Source organism: Botryllus schlosseri, chromosome 13 (assembly GCF_051294905.1).
Source record: "Botryllus schlosseri isolate E-star chromosome 13, Bs_hap1, whole genome shotgun sequence".
Lineage (NCBI taxonomy): Eukaryota > Metazoa > Chordata > Ascidiacea > Stolidobranchia > Styelidae > Botryllus > Botryllus schlosseri.
In genome coordinates, this window is record NC_137248.1 from 21,647,783 (window position 1) to 21,669,669 (window position 21,887).

Consider the following 21,887-nt stretch of genomic DNA (forward strand, 5'->3'; position numbering starts at 1 on the left):
AGATTTTCGCGCTTGGCGCTGGCTAACTGAACAATACAGTACAACTGTAATTTCGTGGCAAAAGCGAACAACGTGATTGGGATGGGGGTTGGTTTATCACCCTATGGAAGCCCAAGACTGAGTGTTTTTGGGGGCCTGACGAAGTGCTGTTTCGTTCCTGCCAACGGGTATACACCCGGAGATGTACAATTATTATTGAGGGGTCCTACTTTTTCAATCACACCTTACTTAGCTCTATCGGTAAATTAGATTACGGAAGCAGAGAGACGATAAAAATTGATAGCAATAATAAGCAATTCCGATCATATTGACCGATTCAGTCACGAATTATAGAATTTTTTCGCGCTTCGCGCGATTAAGCAGGCAGAGCTGACTCACTAAACGGACACCCGATGAAGAAACAGCGTAGATCGAATGTAAACAGCGTATAGTCGGAGGGGGGTATGGTGGGCGAAGCCCCCCAGAAGTCCGGTTTATCACCCTATGGGGGGGCCAAAACCAACGTTTTGGGGGGGGGCTGACGAAGTGCTGTTACGACCCTGCGGTCAGGGGTGTACGAGTTTTGAGAAAATGTTAAAAGGGTGTACCACGACGAAAAAGGTTGAAGAGCACTGGCCTATATTGCAATTCACTAAGTTATCTGTTGCTACCGAAGTATGGAAAACAGTTTAGCATGGCTGAATTGTCTAGTTCACGAGGCACGCATAGAACACCCATGTATATAGGGCAGGGGCGGACAACTTCTCCGGTCGGCGGGCCGGATATGGGAAAATAAAGCACTTGGCGGCCCGGATTACATAGTATATACATTATACCTTAATCGCGTATTTATCCACCTATACAAGGAATCAATTTTATTTAATGTAAGCTTTAAGTTTAAAGCATAGAGACTAAATACAGTATTTAATGAATATATTTGCAACAGCTACTGAAGTCAATCAGACATATGTGGTCGTTCAATATTGTCAACTAGTCTTTGAACTCTGGTTGCATGTCGTATGCGGAAACTCTTAGTAAAGACTGCACGCGAACATCAGTTATATTGGAACGCAGCCTTCCTCGTTAATGTTCATGGCAGTGTTACGATCAAGTCACTACCTTCGAGTCACAAGTCATCTCGAGTCATTGCATATTTTGACTCGAGCCAAGTCGAGTCACTCGAATTTTGGAGGTGACTTGAGTCAAGTCGAATCAAGTCAAGTCAAGTCACGAGTCAAGTCACGAGTCAAGTCACGAGTCAAGTCACGAGTCAAGTCACGAGTCAAGTCACTTGTCAAGTCACTTGTCAAGTCATGATTTCAAAGTACTAGACATGATTCAAAGTCATTACATTTTGCAAACTGTTTTAAATACAGATGAAGTTGACATTTATTCTGAATCGAGGAACGAACAAAGAGTTGATTATACGCGCAAAAGGCGCTGTATAGCTCACGCATATGTAGAACTGCTCAACCACGCAAGTATAGCGGTATATAACCTCAGTCTTTGAATATCAGCCAAAATACAGGATAACATACGAAACCTCAGAAATTTTTAAAATGATGTAGTTCAATACCAAACCCACCTACATATCCATGATATACAATTATAAACGTATGAGCGATATTCGTTTGATTTAAATTATATACAAGAGAGTTGGTTGAGGTGAGCAAGTTTACTACAACGTAAGCTGTTGTATAATCTCCGATCACTGCGTTTTCGATCAGTTTATTTGTGATATAACAATGGAGGCGCGGTAAAACGCACAATCATTGATTCATTGGTTGGCGATCCAAACACAGCGATTTAGTCGACATCGATTACTTGATGACTTGAAATTGACTCGTAAATTTTGCTTCGAGTCACGAGTCAATCTGCATTTCTGAAGCGTCGAGTCAAGTCAAGTAAATTCATTTTTCCAAGGTGACTCGAGTCAAGTCAAGTCATACGAAAAAGGTTACTCGAGTCATCCCAACACTGGTTCATGGTGGTAAATGTATCTAGACCTGAACAGAGCAAGCAGTTTAATGTCCATCTTTCTCAGGTTGGCAAACTTGGAATCATTCTGTGACGAATAAGATTTGTCAATACTTTCAGAATAAAATTTCGCTTTCAGCGTAAAAACTCACGGCGGGCCGGTCAAAATCCCTTCGCGGGCCGGATCCGGCCTGCGGGCCGTATGTTGCCCGGCCCTGATATAGGCTATAATTATTTTATGTTGTGATTGTCAGGTCTCAATAACAATGTAATTGAAAATGTAATTGGCAAAATTTTTATTAAATTACAATTACAATTACACGAAATATAAATGCTTCAATTACAATTACAAATACAATTACACGAAAAAATGTAATTAATTACATTCAGCTCAATTACAAATTACAATTGATCCAACTCTGGTTTGTAGTATTTTATACGAATGGAACTTTGAATGAATAATCGTCGTAACATTCAGGATTTGTTTCAGCCCAATATCTCGTGTTTATATCTGTGTTATCTGTGTAGTTCTACATGTCAAAGATATCTCGTTCTGGTGGTCGTGTTTGTTGCGCCAATATGGGTGCAGTAAAATATATCCACGGAGTCATATAAGAAGTAATAGCGATGAAGAGTCCTTGGTAAAGCGTAAAACATTTCACAGGTGAGTGAATGGCAGAATACGGTAAGCAGACTGGAAAGACCATCCTTGAATCAGTTTCTATATTAAATTTCACCTGTCCATCACAGTCAATGTCCAGATAAGCCACAGTAGTAATGAATAGGCCATGTTAAATTGTCATTATACCACAACATTTTGTCACAGGTATATGAATGACGGTATTATCACAGCAGACTATGCCAGCAGTCCCAGCACCATATCAGTTCATCAGTATCTGTAGTAGCATGTCCTTGTCCACTTAGCTCACTGTTTGTATTCTGTATGGGCACTGGGCAGTTCAGTCAATAATTAGTTAGTACTCAATCCTTGCCTAAAATTGTTGTGTGAGTAGGAGGTAGGACTGGAGGGAAAGGTATAATTAACGACCTATGGGTTTTGTCCAGCATAGTTAAGAAATGGATGTCTTTTTCTGATGCCAGATGCCGCACAATACAGTACTGTTCAAATTGCCAATTCCGTAGTTGAGGTAATTATACCTCTGTGTGTGCGAGGCGATCGATTTGTTTAAATAATTGTTTTTCTAGGTTTAACTTTGGCTTTGGATTTAGAAGGTTACCTAATAGCCTATCCTTCTGGGGTACAAAGTAACAGATATAATTGAATCAAACAAAATAATTGAACTTATGTTCCTGCTACTTTTATCATTGTTATAACAAGGAATGGTCAATTTGGTGCACTTTGCATTATACAATCGCTTGTGAACTGATAGAATGTTCCGTACAATGCAGCTTTCCTACCAATGAATCCCTGAAAGAAAGATGGATAGAATGTATTAGAAGAAAAGACTGGGTGCCAGCAGAATCATTGGTCATCTGCTGTGATCATTTTCCAGAAAGTGCTGTTTACCGTGTTGGCGGGAGAATTCGTTTAAGGAAGAATGCCGTGCCGACAAGATTTCTGAACTTTCCTAAATATATGAGGCCAAAGGTACGGTAGACAGTGACAATGTATTTATAAAGTTTGAGTTCCAATTACTATACCTTTAGTTTAGCCCGTATTGACGTAAAATTCACGTCGTAGACCCTGCAGGGGGTAGCTTTCAATGTGATAGTGCCTCGAAAAAGGTCTATTCAGTACAATTGCAATATCTGAATCGGTTTGTTTGATACACCTTGTTCGCAGATATTAGCCTTAAGTTATCACACATTTTTCTTTCAGATAACCGTCAATTTCAACGCGGAAGAGGTAAAAAGCCTGACTATCGATTAATTCAGTAATTTATATCCTTTTTATCTTTGTTATTTATTTCGTTTTAATATATTAATCATCCACAAACATGGCATTTGTGTTTCTCATAACTGATAGTTCCGAACAGTAACAGCGCCGTGTTTCGTGCGATCCCAAAAATGGTTGATTGAAGAAAAACTCTAGGTTGAAATGCTTCATCTAGTAGAGAAGGAAGGGATCAGGCAGGCAGCAACTGCGTGATCCCAGAAATGGTGTACCGCCGAAGCGAGTACTTCACACTTAGCCTAGGCCCAGGGGGGTTTTGACACCTCAAGTACATCTTTTCATTGTATCTTGTGAGGCATTGATCCGATAAAATTAATAATGATAGTAAACTCCTACAGTGCACAGATTGCTGTAACTAACATATAGCCTCAATTTCAGTGAGCATTATAGGCAATTCTAGCTTCATCTGAATAAGGACCCATGCATTTCTTGTTTCTCTCATTCAATGATCTCATTTGATCACTTCCGCAGAAATCGCTACCACATATTGCTGCACATAGCTTAAATATCCTTACTTTCACTTTCTGGGATGTATTTAAATACGTTGAAACAAGGAATATGTAGAATAGATGGTATTCAATTGATTGCAGCAGTGCATTTTATATATGTCACATGTCGAATTTTCTCCAGCATTATTCACAGCCACCACGTAACTGGCAGTTGCAGCATTCACATCAGCAGTCAGCACCATTGCAGTAAGAAGACTTTGAATACAGGCTAGGGTAATTCCGAGGCAGTCTCCGGTAATAACTTCCAGCTGGCAATCGTAGATGCTCTTACTTCCTAGATACATATATCTGAAAGATAATTGAACTGGCATTATCCATTCCAATCTTTTGACGGCTTGGTTATTTCTCTACACGTAAAATATGCCCCTTTGTTGCTATCCAACATTTGAAATAAAAGCAAATTGCAATGTGTAGTGTTATCACCGCATTTACACGGTGACCTGAAACTGAAGGTGAGAAGTTTAAGAAGACAGCATCAGAAAGCTCCCTCAGGATTAACGGTATGATATCCAAGTCGAATTGTCAATGCAATGGCCATTGCCTTATCCAAGCAATTATGAAAAAAGGCACTCAGCGACTATAGAAATTTCTCAGCAGTACGTTCATTTAGCTGGATACGAGTAAAGCGACCTACATCAGGAATATAGTCGCAAATAAATACATACTGTGACACATAGATAACCTTATTTTACAACGAGCAGTCGAAATCGATACCACAAAGCCTTTTACTGCACCCATATAGGCGCAGCAAACACTACCACCAGAACGAGATATCTTTGACATGTCGAACTACACAGATAACACAGATATAAAAACGAGATATTGGGCTGAAACAAATCCTGAATGTTACAATAATTTTTCATTCAAAGCTCCATCCGTTTAAAATACTACAAACCCATTAGGAATCAAATATATTTAAACACTGGATGCTTTTCCATAAGCTCCTGTACTAAATCATCCAGCTTACTACCCACAATGCAACTGCTTCTAGTAATCACGCAAATATCGCGAGTATCGCACTCCAGTGTTTATATAGCTCAGTGCTTTTTTTCCGTCAAGTCAAGATTTTTTATAATCCGTGATTTAAAATTTTGCATTTCAGTCCTAAAAACAGCCTGCTATGTGACGTACTCCTGGCTGTTGGGTCATAGCTCTAATCATTGTGACGTCATCAGAGGTGGTCAAAGTACTTATCATAGGTACTTAAGTATCAGTAGAAGTAACGGCGTCAATTTCTACTCAAGTAGAAGTTAAAGTAACTGTTTGAAGTATGTAATAAAGTAAGTATTCCAGGCCTAGTTTTTGATATCAGTAATAATTTATTAATATTTTCTTCCTTTCAAAACATCGCAAGACTGCGATACAATGAAAAGATAAGATGGTGTCGGAACGATTTGAAGATGTCTTTGAAATCAGACACCCACCTGAGCCTAGGCGATGTAAAGAAGAGGTATGCACAGCACATTGAATGAAAAATAAAGCGAAATTGTGGCTGTGAAGCATTAGAAAACAAAAATCTTCAACATGTGGTGTGCCAATGGTTTGGAGGGAGCCACATGGACATGTAAAAGATTGTTACTTTTCCTAATGTTTTTTTTTTTGGATTCAATGTCAAAATGAGCATGAAATTCAATATCCAATTTGACTTGCGCAACACGACCGATTCCTCATCGGCTATATGTCACAATTCCATTAACTTCGAAAGTTTTACCAACAATTGAAGAAGATTCTCGCGGTGAAGAGTTTTTGTCTGAAAAATGTTCTCAGCATGAGAGTGAGTGTGAGTGTGATAATGATGGAGAGTGTGATGGTGATCAGCAGCTACATAAAGTTGAATCAAGCTGAACTAAATAACTTTGTCATAAATTTGAATTTGCCAAAGGATTCTTCTCGTAGGTTCTATAGTTAAAGTCAAACGTATACTGGGCACTGATACCACTTTTGCTTGGTATACGAATCGTGATAGTGAATACGCACGCTTCTTTGCATCCGATCCCTCTTTAGTCTATTGTATCGATGTTCAAGGTCTCATAAAGACATTGGGAACTATTAATTGCGCCTCTTTATTTATGCATCAAGCCTAAAAGCTGTCTTGTCGCACAATACAACAAATCAATGTGCTTCTATCCCTGAAGCTGGGACAACTGGCATCAAGGGGTCTGACGAGAATATGAAACTTTTGATTTCATATTTGAAATGTAGGACTCAAACTACTCAAACGTGTAAAGTTTCCGTTGAATTTGAACTCATAAAAATACTACTGGCTCAGCTGTCTAGCTAGAACTACAAGGTATCCTTGCTTTATGTGTAAATGGGACAGTAGAAATCATTGAAATAAACGTAAGTGGCCGATGAGGGAGTATCTTACATCAGGATTTTAAATGTTTCAGAGCCTGCTCTTATCGACATATATAATGTTGTATTTCCAGCATTATATATTAAACTGGATCTCATGAAAAGCTTTTTAAAAGTTCTGATCAAAGAGAGTGCACGTTCTAAATACATTCATGAAAAGTTTCCTCACTTGAGTTAATACAATAGAGGGTGTATTTGTTGGACCTCAAATCAGAACACTCACCCAAACCCCCTATTTCTTATAAGGAAGGCGGATTTGGAAAAAAAATTCATGACTCTGTTTCATTGAAGTTCCATCTAAATTTCTTGGAAATACCAAGGATCCTGATTATTTGGAGGGTTTACTTTAAGATAATAAAACCTCAAATCGAATAAAGTAGGTTGAGAGCTTGGTAGGATGTGTTTCGTATCATATGCGGACCTAAACGGGTATAAGAGCCCTCAATACAGCCGTTTTTGAGTAAATTTTTTATTCGATTTCTGCGAAAAATTGTGACGTGATGAGTGAATTCTGACGGCAAAGTCGGAATCAGCATCGTCGAATTAGGCAAACTCAATTAACCGTTCTAAGAAAGCAAAACAAAGTTGAAAAATGTCGACTAATGTTAGCAGTTTATGTCATAGTCCATGCGTAGAAGTCAAAAGTAATCGTCCTTTTACAAAGAAATAGATTACATATGTGAAATGATCGATTACGATTAAGATTACTTCGGATTTTTGTCAAGTGCGAGCGATTGCGTAGTCGTCGTAATTATTACGATTACCAAACACGATTGCCCCCCCCTCCTACCCCGCACACCCCGTGTGGTGATATGTGAGTAAGTGTGTGTATCGACATCTCGCAACCTATAAGCCTCGCACTTCGAAACAAACGCATTTCTAATGTTATTTTGCTACACTATTATACGAGCATGTATGTGACGGAGAAGTTGCTGGCAGTCAAGTGTACGCAAACGCAGTTCTATGACACATGATTCGATCATTACAAAAAAGTCATTGATTTAGCGAGGTTCATGTCACATGACATTTATCCTTCATAGTATTGTTTATTCACGACTCCTGTCTTGGGCTCTATGCGTATATCAATATAGTTCCAACCATTTTCTATTCACGAACTCTTTGTAGGTCAAGAAACCCTGCATTATTGAAATTGGTGATCAATTTTACGAAATCAAGCACTGAAGGACATTTCTTTATATTATTCCCAAGTACACACACACCCCCGTTCTGTAGCGAAGTCCGCTATAATGCAAGTTACGAACGAGACGGAAGAGGTGAGCCGAACTATGAACGTAGAATGTATGTATATATAATATATTTGTTTCTATTAGCTCACTATGCGCCGAAATCGCAAGTATTTCGCGCTATGCGTGTTCTTGCTTACTACTATCTTTTTTTTCTCAGTTGTACCGTTTGAGCTGATGCAGGTGGTGTCTTCGAAAATTCAGGTAACTGATAGAGACATGTCGAATTAGGGTAATCCAAAATTTGAAAAATTTTCGTATTTCGAATTCATGGCTCATTCTGTAGATTATTGATAAGAAAATGCATGACTGGACCTGCTGGAAGCTCATAAGAAAGTCGATAAGCGTGTAAAACTAGGCGGAGAATCGATGACGTGGTTGGCAATCATAAACCAACAATCTTCATTGGTTAGAACCTGAAATAATGAGCTACTGATTGGCTGAAAGACCGTTTTTGTGGTCATCGCTGGTAACGATTTCTTTCCGTTGTTTTGTGTTGGCTTGCGGCCATTTCTGTTGGCGGCACTCCATACATGGTAAATTGTAATTAATAATGTTGCCATCGAGAGTCCATTGTAGTGTCAAGCACAATACTAATTGTAAACAGAACACGAATTACCTCGCTAATGACGATCGATAGCCTACCACCGAAAATTTATGATCTGAAGAGTTCCGTGTTGGGGAAATACATTATTATATTTCCGTTTATTTGCGTAATCAACCAAAGTCAACGTAATATGTTCTGTACAGCGCTAGGGAGTAGAGACATGAGGATTAAGTTCTGCTTCGATTTGCTCGACTGCATCATTCAAAAATATATAGTCTGGCTCACTCATCCTTTCTGTTTTCGCCAGCTACCATGTCATGCGCGATCGAACGTATTTACGCCGAAACATGGTATTGGTAACCGACTTTCTTGTTGTAACACCTTTGTGCAATGTGCAGACATCTCAGATTCCACGGCATACCTGCTGAAAGTGCATGCTGATTGCTGAACAATGAAGATGTCCTGAATGCAGTGGCGTAGCAGCCACTTGGCGATTCTGGCTCTGCGCCAGGGGCGGCAGGCTCCAAGGGGGCGGCAAAATGAGGCTGCACAGTGTGTGTGAGAGAGAGAGAGAGAGAGAGAGATGATATTGTTTTTCGCCTGCACCATCGAGATGCTTTGACGACGGAGATGCGATATGGACTTGATAGTAAGGTCATCTAGACTGCACCCCCGTTTTTTCTCCTCCGTGATTGCTGATCGCCTAGCGGGATAACCGCGTATACCAGTTTTCGAGTCTTTGATCTGAACCGACCGGGGATCGAACCCACGACCTACCGATCAAGAAACGGGACGCATCACCATTACACTATCTCGCTCTGCAAAGTGCGCACAGTCGTCTAAAAGAAGCGATGAACTGAACTGAGATGAACTGAGATGAGATGAACTGAAAAATATAATGACCCCCATAATAATAGGAGGTGATTTTAATGAAATAATGAATAAAAGAGCCTCCCAAGATAAGTCCAAATTCTTGCGCAAACCTACTACCAGACTACTTGAAGACATAGTCAGCGAAAATGACCTGGTCGATTCCTTCAGAAGTAAACGCAAACACGCGGAAGAATTTACGCACATAACGCACCAAAATAGCAGAAGAATTGATAGACTCTATGTCACGAACGAACTGATGAAATATGTAACATATGCAGGCCACGAGAACAACTACGTGGCCGACCATATTAGTCTCCTCATACAACTCAACATAGAGCCAGAAACAAGATGGCAAAAGAAAAAGTGGAAATGCAACTATCAACTACTAGATGATAACGTGTACAAGGACATTATAGATAACCTTATCAAAACAGAAGAGGCCGCAATCTGGAAGAGCCAAACCATCCAAGAATGGTGGGACCTGCTAAAATCAAAAATCGCAAATGTTAGCAAAAGGTATGGCATAAATAAGAACAAAAACATAGACAATACCATACGATATCAGCAATCAGAAGGAATACTAAAAATGCTAACGCGATGTGATGTTTTTGAAGGTGAAAAGCCAAACCAATCCTTACACTTTTGCAGCTAAATTTTCGTGAGTTGACTAAAGAAATCATTTCTCCAACTTGACTCCAATCAGGACCATAACAGAACTTGTTTTCTTAAGCCCCCATAGCACGATAAACCAAACCCCAGACCCCCCTCAGCCAGTGGGCTTTTTGTCGCTACATATCAGCTATACTTATTTCATGTACTGTTTGGTGAATCACCGTATTTCGCCTAAACGCGCGAAGCGCGACAAATTTATATGATTCATGTTTGAATCGGTCAATATGGTCGGAAATTGCATATATTATATATTGCTATTAATTTTTTTATCCTCACTCTGCTCACGTAATCAGATTTGCCTGTAGAGCTGAGTGTGGTGTGTTGGAAAGTGTAGGATCCCTAAATAATAATTAGCATCTTCGGGTGGACCCGTTGTTATATTGACTTCGTTGCATGATGCTTTTCCGTGACCTTCTACATCTGCTATGTCAAAATATCTGGAAATCGCAAAAACGTACCAAACGTAAAGACGCACATGATTTCAAATTGGTATTTCTTATCTGGCAAATAATTATTCTCTGCGGGATGGCATTTGTCCTGTAGGGTTCAGATCGCCAGGACAGGAACATTCGACGCCGGCCGCTGAGGCGCCTATGGACAATTAAACATATATCAGTGTTGGGATCAAGTCACTACCTTCGAGTCACGCGAGTCACTTCGAGTCATTGCGCATTTTGACTCGAGTCAAGTCAAGTCAATCGATTTTCTAAGGTGACTCGAGTCAAGTCAAGTCAGTCGAATTTTGGAGGTGACTCGAGTCAAGTCGAGTCAAGTCAAGTCAAGTCACGAGTCAAGTCACACTTCAAGTCAAATTGCCTTTTGAGGTATGAGGCGTGATTACGTCATTGTATTTTGCTAGTTGTCTGAAATACAGATTAACTGGTCATTGATTTTGAACCGATGAAGGGATATAGAGTTGTATATACACGCAAGTGAGGCGCTGTATCGCTCACATATAAGTAATAATCTAATAAGTAAGTCTAATAAACTACGTAAGTAATTGCACAGCCTCAGTTTATAGTTGTCTTAGTTTATAGATGTAGGCTAATACATTACCCTTTTGCAAATTGATATGATACAATAATTCGAGCCTGCGCCAATGGTTAAGGCAGGAGTGGGCAAACTTTTGAGCTCGCGGGCCGCTTTCAACATCTGAATCCATTCGCGGGCGGCACTTTATAAAATTGGGATCATAAACCAAAACGCAATATTGCTGGTATTTGAGTGAGGGCACGGATATGATATATATGCTGATTTGAAACAAATCAAACATTGCTATGGTGATATCGTACACGCGCCAGAAACAATGGCGAGATTTCATAGGCTGGTCGACCCCAATAACCAATTTGTCAAAACTATATAGAGATGAAAGTCTGTTGTCCCGATTCTTAGGACAGGATTGAAATGTAAATCTGTGAGCAGGGATCTGTTCATAGATTTACTGATTCCGCTTTGGGGTCAGTTCCAGGACACACTGCCGAGAGCATCATAACCATGTTAGCTTCAAACACGCTTCTACTATATGTGTAGATTTCGCGCCCCCTTATCGCTATATCACATAACGCAACAAGGATGCTATAGCAAACCTAACGGATAGTTTGGTGGCATGGGAGGTTACGTATTGATGAGAGATTCTTAAATATGAAATTCATACTAAATAAAGAGCAATAATTATGAATTTAAAGTAAAACGCGCGAAGCGCGAAAAAAATTTTCAGTAGAGCTCAGCTTCGCGATCCCCTTCAGATGCTTTCATAACCCCAAGGGGCCACTGCCTTAGAATTATCATGGTGAAATATACTAAGAAAAAGTTTAATCAAGTCCCTGCATTAATTCGATTTTTAGTACGCATTTTATCAATATTTTTAATAAGTTTCTTTAGACTCTCGCGGGCCGCACAGAACGGTGTTGCGGGCCGCATGCGGCCCGCGGGCCGTAGTTTGCCCACCCCTGGGTTAAGGACTATATAAAGTATTTTTAAATCCAATTTCAATAAAACAAGAGGTTTGGTTGTTAAGTTAAGAGAACAGAACAGGAATAGACATTTTGGTATTAAATTACTTTTCTATACTATAGTTAAGACAACGCAGGCTGTAAGCTTCGATCACGTCGTTTGCGATCAATGTATTTGTGAGAGAACAATGGAGGCTCAGTAAAACGCACGATCATTGAATGATTGGTCGCTCTCACGGGTTACACCAGCGTTGCGCGAGCAATCCGAATATATGCATTGATTTCTATCGACACCGATTACTGGATGACTTGAAATTGACTCGTGAATTTTGCTCCGAGTCACGAGTCAATCCACATTTCTGATACGCCGAGTCAAGTCAAGTCAAGTCATTTTAGCAAAGTGACTCGAGTCAAGTCAAGTCATACGAAAAAGTGACTCGAGTCATCCCAACACTGACATATATGTATATATACAGCACCGTAACTGCCGCACCCCAAACCCCCCAATTGGGGGGGGCCCGAGCTCGAAGGGGGCCCAAAATTATTTCGTGAATTAGCATAAATCATAGAGTATTTTTTGAAAATTTATGCAATTTTTTCAAAAATTTTTCGCGCTGCGCGCGAATTCAAGTAGCCATGTATCTTTATTATTGGGTATTGGGCTATTACCGCGCCACGACCCACCAAGACATGCAATCAAGTTTTAGGCCATATAACATGCGACTCCAAGAAGTGTGTGCCAGAACGATCGGCAGCGAGAAAACCTTGGCCGAAAGGGTCTATGCCGTTATGCTGACCAAAGACTTCGTTATATATACAAAATACATATAGGTTTAATTGTCCATAGGTGCCTAAATGACTGGCGCCGAATGTTCCTGTCTTTGCAATCTGAACCTCACAAGACAAATACCATCCCGCTGGGAAAAATTTTATGCCAGTGAAGAAATACCAATTTGAAATCGTATGCGTCTCTTAGTTTAGAAGCCTACGTTTGGGCGATTCTATATTTTTTGATATAGCAGACTGGAAGTCACGAAATAACATCATGTAACGAAGTCATATAAACGGGTCCGCCCGCCCGAAGATGTTTAATTATTATTTACGGGCCCTCCCGTTTTCAAGACACTTCACTCAGCTCTACCGGTAAATCTAATTACGTGAGTAGAGAGAACAATAAATTGATAGCATAATATATATGCAATCGCCGATCTGATTGACCGATTTTATCATAAATTATCGAAATTTTTCGTGCTTCGCGCTGGCTCACAATACAGTACAGTTTGGGCCTGACGAGGTGCTGTTTCGTTCCTACCAACGGGTATGCGCCCGAAGATGTTTAATTATTATTAAGTGGTCCTACCTTTTCAAACACACCTCACTCAGCTCTACCGGCAAATCTGATTACGTGAGCAGAGAGAAGATAAAAATTGATAACAATATATATGCAATTCCCGATCATACTGACCGATTCAGTCATGAATTCTAGAAATTTCCCGCGCTTCGCGCGCTTACGCGACAAAAGCTGATTCACCAAACAAACTCCCAACGCATATCATAACCAGCGGTAAACAGGGTATCGCCGGAGGGGGGTCTGGGGGGCTAAGCCCCCCAGAAGTTCGGTCTATAACCCTATGGGGGGCCCACGACCAAAGTTTGGGGGGGCTGGCGAAGTGCTGTTACGGCCCTGTATATATATCGAAGTTTTCGGTCAGCACAAGGGCATTCCTTTTCGGCCAAAGTCTTCTCGCTGCTGATCGTTCGGGCATACTTCTCGGAGTCGTATGTTACATGGCCTATAACTTCTTATTTTTTTTGTGTCGTGGCGCAGTAATGGCAGACGCCGAAGTCTCCATTTCCATAAATCATGCGTATTTTTGTTGGGGAAAGGGTACCCCAAAATCAAGATATAACAATATTATATATAATAAATATAATATTTATAAATAATTTTGGGCCCCTTCGAGTTCGCCCCCCCCCCCCCCTAATTGGGCGGTTTGGGGTGCGGCAGTACGTTCCTGACTCCATATAGCCGTTTTAACGCGCCATCGCCCTCTATATAGCCCCCTTCCCTGTTTTTGCCCCCTATTGCCCCCTTCGTCCGTTTTCGCCCCCTATCGCCCCCTTCGTTATTTCCGCCCCCCTAGGCCGTCACATCGCCCCCTGGGGGGGGGGGGCGATATCGGGAACCACTGGTCTATCAGTATCGATGCTCGAAAATAGGGCCAATGAGGAAAATAACTACATTATGAATGCGTGGTATTCGCTTTGCACAGTTGTAAAAAAGTGGGCTTAACATGAATTAAATTGGAAACTGAACTGTTAACACGATGACTTGGACTTGGACCCGAGTCTTGGCACTATGACTTAGACCAGAATCTCTGCTTACTGATTTGAATTCGGAATTGATCCGGGGGTGAGTTGAAATGTCCCGACTTCGACCCGACCCAACCCGACCCGACCCGACCCGAGTCAAAACTCCAAAAGTATGATTGATTTGTGACTGTGAACCTGTTGAGTCGGTTCTTACAACCTTGATAATAGTGAAGCAGAGTCATCAGATACCTTGATACTTCTATCAAAATTTGGAAGTGAAAAAGTAAATAGATTGATGTTGAAGCATTTCAAGTTCGATTAGTATTTTTAAACACAACGGAACTATATGCTGCCAGTGAAGGAGCAATGTTAAACATAATACACCGTAACTAATCCACCTCCCAACAGACAACTTTGCAGCATATATACGGAGGATGTTATTCATCTTAATATCCGCCGCTTAACTTAGTAAACTATGCTCTTTTTTGCAATATAATTCAGAAATTGTCAATAATGAAGTATGGCACGAGTTTCAATCAACAGTACCGATGCAAAAATACCTTTCAATATTTAACGGCCATGCAAGAGCATGAAGATAATATAAACAAGATCATATTATGAGAATGGTTCCTTCGGCGAGAGTCGTGTTTATTTTATCTTCTATCATGATTCATGGATACCAGTATACGATTCATGTTTCTGTTATTCAACTACTGACACGTTGCGTGTTTCGTCAATGTGTTACGTCATCGACAAAAGTACGCCGTTAATTTGCATTGCATGCCAATTCCAAATCGTACAGTACAGATATCAATTACAATATGTTATTGCCTTGTCTAAACTGCCACTTAGATATCCAAGGTATGCAGTCATCAGTCATGACGCTATCCAGTCGTGCCGATGCATCGTTTATTCATCGACATTAGTCACCGATGTCGTCATATATTATATCATACCATGTTAAAAACAACGGTGATTCTTATCACTTAGAAAATATGTGTAAAAGGTCGCCGCTACTATAATTTTCGCCAGTAGGATATACAGTGATAAAACACGAATAGGAAATATAGAGGTATAAACAGGACCGTGACTGCCACACCCCAACCCCGCAAATTGGGGTATCCCGAGCTCGAAGGAGCCCAAAATTATTTCGTGAATGTACATAAATCAAAGAGTAATTTTTGACGATTTGTGCAAAGTTTTTCAATTTTTTTTTTTGCTGCGCGCGATTCGGTTTTGAGGATTCGTAGCAATAGGAATTTCGGCGTCGGCCATTGCAGCGCCACGCCGCACAAAAACACATAAATTTTAGGCCATGGCACGTCGAGAAGTTTGTCGAAACGTTCATCAACAGGAAAACCTTGGTCGAAAAAGACTCCCCGAAAACTTCGATATATACATGTTTGTCTAATTGTCCATTGGCGCTTAAATAGCTGATGCGGAATCTTCCTGTCCTGACAATCTGAACCCCACAGGAAAAATGCCATACCGAAGCGGAAAATTATTCGGCAGTGACGAAAAATCAGTTTGGAATCGTGTGCGTCTTTTAGTGCTTCCCGTGATTGGGCCGAATAAAGCCACTTATTACTAAGTATAGGAAATCTCGCTCAATAGTAGTGGTGAAAACGTAGATCCCGCTGTGAGTTTGGGGGGGGGGCTGACGAAGATCTGTTTCGCCCCTGGGTATAAAACAGAATTCGATGAGAAACGAACAGCAATTACCATGATAAAAACACCAGAATAACAGATGATGACGGTTTTCAAACTATAATCTTTTGGCTGAGGACAGATCATCCTAAAAGAGAACATATGGTAGACTTAGTTTTATCCCAGGGTTGGACAAACTGCGACCGTAGAAAGGAAATTATGCAGCCGACGACAGGTAATTCAATTAGTATGTGTTGGCGACCGTCAGCATGCAATTTTTGAAATACCCTCATTAATCTTGAATATTTCTTTCCGCTAAGCGCGATTCAACGCTACGTCATTTTTCCGTTTTAATACAGTAGTGTCCCGTCGCAATCGGAGTCCCACAGTACAGATGCGCACCACAGAAGAAAACGATGCGCACCATTAAGAAATACGAACTTGGAATTGTGTGCTCCTCACGAAATAAATTTGTTTCTGGTACGTTTGGGCGGTTCCAATATCTTTCACCTATACCCACATTCCTGATGAGAGGTCAAGAAAAAGCAGCATGCAACAATATGACTAATACCAATCGGCCCACCCGAAGATGAATCATCTTTTATAAATTGCTCTAAATTTCCGAAGACTTTCATCAACTCTACCGGTGAATCTGATCACATGCAAGGGCCGCGTGTTTGAGACTTCTGATCTACGGTCTATGGCAGTGGTTCCCAACCGTTTTCATCTCGTGCCTCCCTTGGCCGAAATTTGAGCCAAAATTGCCCCCTTAGGAGAAATCCGCCCGATGATTAAAAAACGTCATTTTTTACCGCGCAATCACCTGTTGACCGAAGAATAAGACGGGCGGTACAGAGTGATTGTTTCTAGCAGGGCTGTAACAACACTTTGTAGACCTCCAAAAACAATGGTCTTGGTCCCAATCAAACAAATTCTGGAAGGCTTGACTCAACAGACCCCCATACTTCCATTTGTGTGTTTCGGCTTATCATGCACCAATCGCTAATATAATTGCTGTGAAAAATCAGTATGTATAAATTTACTGGTCTCTCGATCTTTTTCTCAAGTTTGCTTATGCATTTGGCCAATAATATTGGTACTTGCATATATAGCAGGATTGACCACACTCGAGTAGGACTCGAGTCAGCATTTTCTGATTCTGATTTTCTGAGTCATTTTCTCAAAATAGTGAAACGACTCGACTCGACTAGAGACAATCTGTGTTGTTTGTTTGTTGTGTGGTATTCATGGTGTTTGACGACTACTATGGTCATTTACACCAGGCCGATATTCTGCTTATTTTCCGTAACTTATTTTCCGCACGGCCCACCTCTAGGCTTTTGTAAGACACCGCTGACGACGATGAGGTGGCGAGGAGGAGCCTAGGTAGAGACAATCTGTGTATTGACTTGACTTGGAGTCATTGTGCATGACTCGAACCAAGCCATATGACTCGTGACTATAAGTCGGCCAAGACCGACATTTCATTGTAATTTCGAAGAACAGTAAAGTGGCCTTCCTATTGGAATTTGGTCTATTGGTCCTGGTACTTGAAAATGCGACAATATACTGCTCAAATTGAGGAAAATTAGTATATTTTAAATCAAAATCATTCAATATCACCAAACAGAGTTATAAAAAGTGAGTTTACCAAGAGACTGAAACTGAGCAGTCAACACAATGAATTGGACTCGGACTCGAGTCATAATAACATGACTCAAACTCGACCCTATGCTCAGTGACTTTGACCGTCGAACTTGACTCAATGGTGAATTGAAAATGACTCGACTTGACTCGAGTCAAAACTATGAAAGTGATATTGACTTGTGACTCGGAGCCTCGTGACTTGGTTACAGCCCTGATATATACCCTGATATATAACATACACGTGATCAGATTTCCTGCTTGAGCTCATTGAAATTTAGGACACCCATTCTGTTTAGGCAACATTGCACCAAGATTAACATGCATTTTTCGATCGAGTAGCTGTTCACTAAAAATAAAGCAAGGCTAGCGATTTCTCTGACTTGAATCGATGACGTTGGAATATATTTTGTCACTTTATGAAAATGTTGTCTTGAAAATATAAGATAAATACTTTCGTTAGAGGCCTTGTTGTGATAGATTCGGCACGACATTTGCTCGCTTAGAATATATTTGATTGAGATGCCGTCGCTGGCCTACAAAATTGTCTTGCAAACTGCAGCACATCTGAACTATTTAAAAAAAAACAAGGGGTAACTTGTATGTGAGAAAGAGATTTCAAATAGTATTTGAACATACTTTCAGCAAAAAAAAAACAGCTATAAGGAGCACACGTTCTGATATAACTGGTTGACTTCATGACAGTTCGGACATGAGCAATTTGGGAAATCCGTTACAACTCTAAAGTGGAATTCCTCCCTAAAAATTGCAAAATTCCCCCCATGGGCCATGGGCCATAACCAGGCCTGTTTATTTTTGGATATTGGGTTTTATTTTTGGAGATTCTCCAAAAATAAGATTTGAAAACATCCAAAAATAAGATTTTTTGGATGATGATTTTTGAGGTTTTTCAGTGAAATGAACAAGTCAGAGCGATGTAAACAACCAGGAAAGTCATAAAAACACACAAAAAATAGCCTGTGTGTTAGGGAAGGGGTCACCGAAACGATTAAACTAGTTCCACTCATTCCACTCCACGTTTCTGCTGACCCTGCCTTCCCGCCCCCTCCGTCTTTGTACTCCTATAAGTTTCACAGTACGGCACGTAGAGAAGACGGGCACGCAGCTTGAGTGAGGCAAAGGGAACGGCGAAACCAAATACGGCCACCTCTGTCACAATCACTTCGTCTACACGGGACGGGACTGATTGGCTACCTCAGACGGCAACAGAACTTGATCCAGGAGATGGAAAGTGCGTGACCCAAGTCTGTTAACGCCCATTGGTTGTCAATGAAGAAGATGGACTTTTATAGTTGACTGGAGACCCTACCAAACTCCTTGATGTTATGGACGAGAAAAGTCCGGCATGTGCACCTTCGCTGCAGTGGTGATTCCAACTGATCGTTCTCGATCGCATGGTCTCAGAGCTGAGCAGCAACACCGTCACGAAGCTTCAGGGTATTGGCAGTCTAATCGAGGAGCAGCAAGTGCTCCAGCGCCTGGTCGAACGTCTTCGAGCCAGTCCAGGTGAGGACTGGGACAACGACGCACGCCACAAAGAAGGTTTTCTGGTCAGATGGTGTTGGCCGTTGGGTTGTCAAGTTCAATGAGGCACGCAACTTCGTGGAGGATCAGAGGGTTTCAAGCGCATCACTGACGAGCGCTTGTCAGGAGCAAAACTTGGAAGATTGAGGAGTTTGGAGAGTTCGCCATCCATCCGTTTTTGAACCCCTAGGCTCAATGTTTCCCACAATTGCGACGGTCGAGGTCTCGAAAATCAAGTTGGAGAAGCGTATCGGCCGCGCGCCTCTCTCTGATTTTCTTTAGAGGGTATTCTCCAGGCCAACAACTTGATTTTTTGACAGATGTATTTGAAAGTTATATCAAGATCACTGATGATGTCGATGTGTTTGCGGATTTGGATACATGATAATAACATACGCTCGGTGGAGTTTTCCAGTAGTAATAGGGCTAAAACACGTTCATTTCTTATTTTTGGAGATTCTCCAAAAATAAAATTTGAAAACATCCAAAACTAAGCTATTGTTGTTATTTTTGGAGAAATCCAAAAATAAACAGGTCTGGCCATAACTAATCAAAATGCGGTCGTGACTAGCAAAACGGTTGGTCGGCCACGTCTACACAAGCAGTTGGTGTGTATTTAATTCCGATTACTTCACAGGTTATCTTCGCAACTGAGTTGGCTTGCAATAATGGACGATAATGGTATATGTCATAGTCATATACATTCATTGTCTGAGGTAACAAAAGCAAGATTCTGTATCATGTCTACACATATTATGCGCAGTGTTGTTCAAGTCTTGTGTTTATATCATCCAATGAAACGTATAAACAAAGATCTCCTATGAAACTCTACCGTATATAGAGAGATAAAGGAATACAACATTGAACTGTGGGTGAAACCTATATTAGTCAAAGGAATTCGATAACAGAATTGATGAATCGTAGTAGTGATACTCGGTAGTAGGCTTTCAAAACTATATATGCATTTATTAGTGACTATTTTCTTTTTGTAATGCTCATGCAATAAAGCCATGCGGGAGTACGTATTGCGCATTGTACCTTCGTACGTAAACTGCATATGTGTATGTTTTGAGGGGGTAATCTAATGAGATGCCGCGCAAATAAAAACCAACCAAATATGTGTACTTTTCTTAAGACGAGATCTCGTTTTGCACTAACAAGATATCAGAGGATCCGCATGCTGGAAAAACAAAGCTACAAGCCTGCAGATCAGTAAAAATGTCGCAGCCAGCAACCTTGAATTTCGACCTACAGGCAAATGCAGAGGCACAAGTACGAAATCTGTCGTGGGTTAAAAAACGAGTCTTTCGACTGGGAATTGCAGAAGCAATCATGGGAACTTTGACGAGTGTTGGTGTAGCCTTGACTGTTATTACAAACGGTGTGGCACCAAGCGACTACAACACAGAACCGATGGGACGTGTGAATGCGATAGGAGGCAACGGTGTGGGTGTCTGGTGCGGTTTGATGATCATTTTGGCTGGGATACTTGCTTGCGCGGTGAAAATGGAAGACACAAAGAATATGTACATCTTGAACATCGTGGTAGCCGTATTCGTTCTCGCTGTTTGCTTGGTTATCGGGCTGATACTTACTGTCATCATCGTAGTCTCGTTCGCGAGTCGCTCGATTTTAGTAATGGCTCTGGGAATTGTTATTGCAGTACTTTGCGTTCTCGCGGCTATCATTATACTCGCCCACGTCTTCTACTGTCGAATTGGAATTCAATTGTGGACAACGGAAAACTCGGAATTACCTGCATCAACACAGTTTTGATTAGTATTTGTCGCTTCGATTGGACGCTTTTTGTTTGTGGTTTGTGGTGGTAACTGACCAGTAGAAATGATAGCAGTAGCAGCAACAACGATGAGTAGCAGAAATAGTAGTGGGCCTATCACTCTATTCCGTTCTTAAAATTGATGTATTAGTAATCACACCTCCCCATGAGCGTAGTTGTATGAGGAAATTTTCCGTATTCAAATAACTGGCGATGACCTGCGGTAAAGTATTATGAACGTTGTCGGGAATTAGAAAGAATTTCTTTAGCCCTTGGGGATCGATGGATCTCCAGATGGAAGACCGGCCATGCGTGCAATGCAGTGTCATTAGCAGGGCATGTTTTTGCAACTTTTTCTTACAGCTTCCGGAAACTTCCTAAATACACACAATATAGTGTTTTAAAATGTTTTGAGGAATCTTATATTGCAACTTTTTCTATTTTTGCATGGAACTTTTTAGTGCAACTTTTGTGGAAAATGGAGTAATGCAAAAACATGCCATAAAACTATTTCTAGAATGGTTTGTTTTGAGTTGCTTAACCAAGAGCTATGTGAGGGGGTAGCTGCATCTCAATGTTATCTATGCAAGCTAGAAGTTCAACAACCCCAGTCAAGCACGACAGTGCATGCACTATCTGTAAATCGATCACTTGATTATTCACTGTCGTTTAAATTTGAGGTCCTTTCCCATTTTACGGACGCAAAGGCAAGGCCGACAAAAATTACATTTCCACTGGGTCAGCTTTTCAGGCTATTGATTTTGTTGAAGTAGCCAACACTGAGTTTTGCTGCAATGCCTTCTGCCAAGTTTGCAGACCAAGGATGCTTGGGCTATGGTGTGTGACTTATTTTATGGACTAACTATATTATGTCCACATTGCGTTATTTTCTTGCTGCGTTCCGGAAAAAAGAAATTTGGGCTGTCCCGCCAGGCCGT

At 40.9% G+C, this 21,887-nt stretch overlaps 1 long non-coding RNA gene across 1 annotated transcript; it reads left to right on the plus strand.

Annotated features, from left to right (window-relative positions):
• The first annotated feature begins 20,056 nt into the window (after positions 1 to 20,056).
• On the plus strand, positions 20,057 to 21,166 carry LOC145453563 (uncharacterized). The gene is made up of 2 exons (XR_013919822.1): positions 20,057 to 20,248; positions 20,308 to 21,166. It is a non-coding gene; the product is annotated as an uncharacterized LOC145453563 (long non-coding RNA).
• The last annotated feature ends 721 nt before the right edge of the window (positions 21,167 to 21,887 follow it).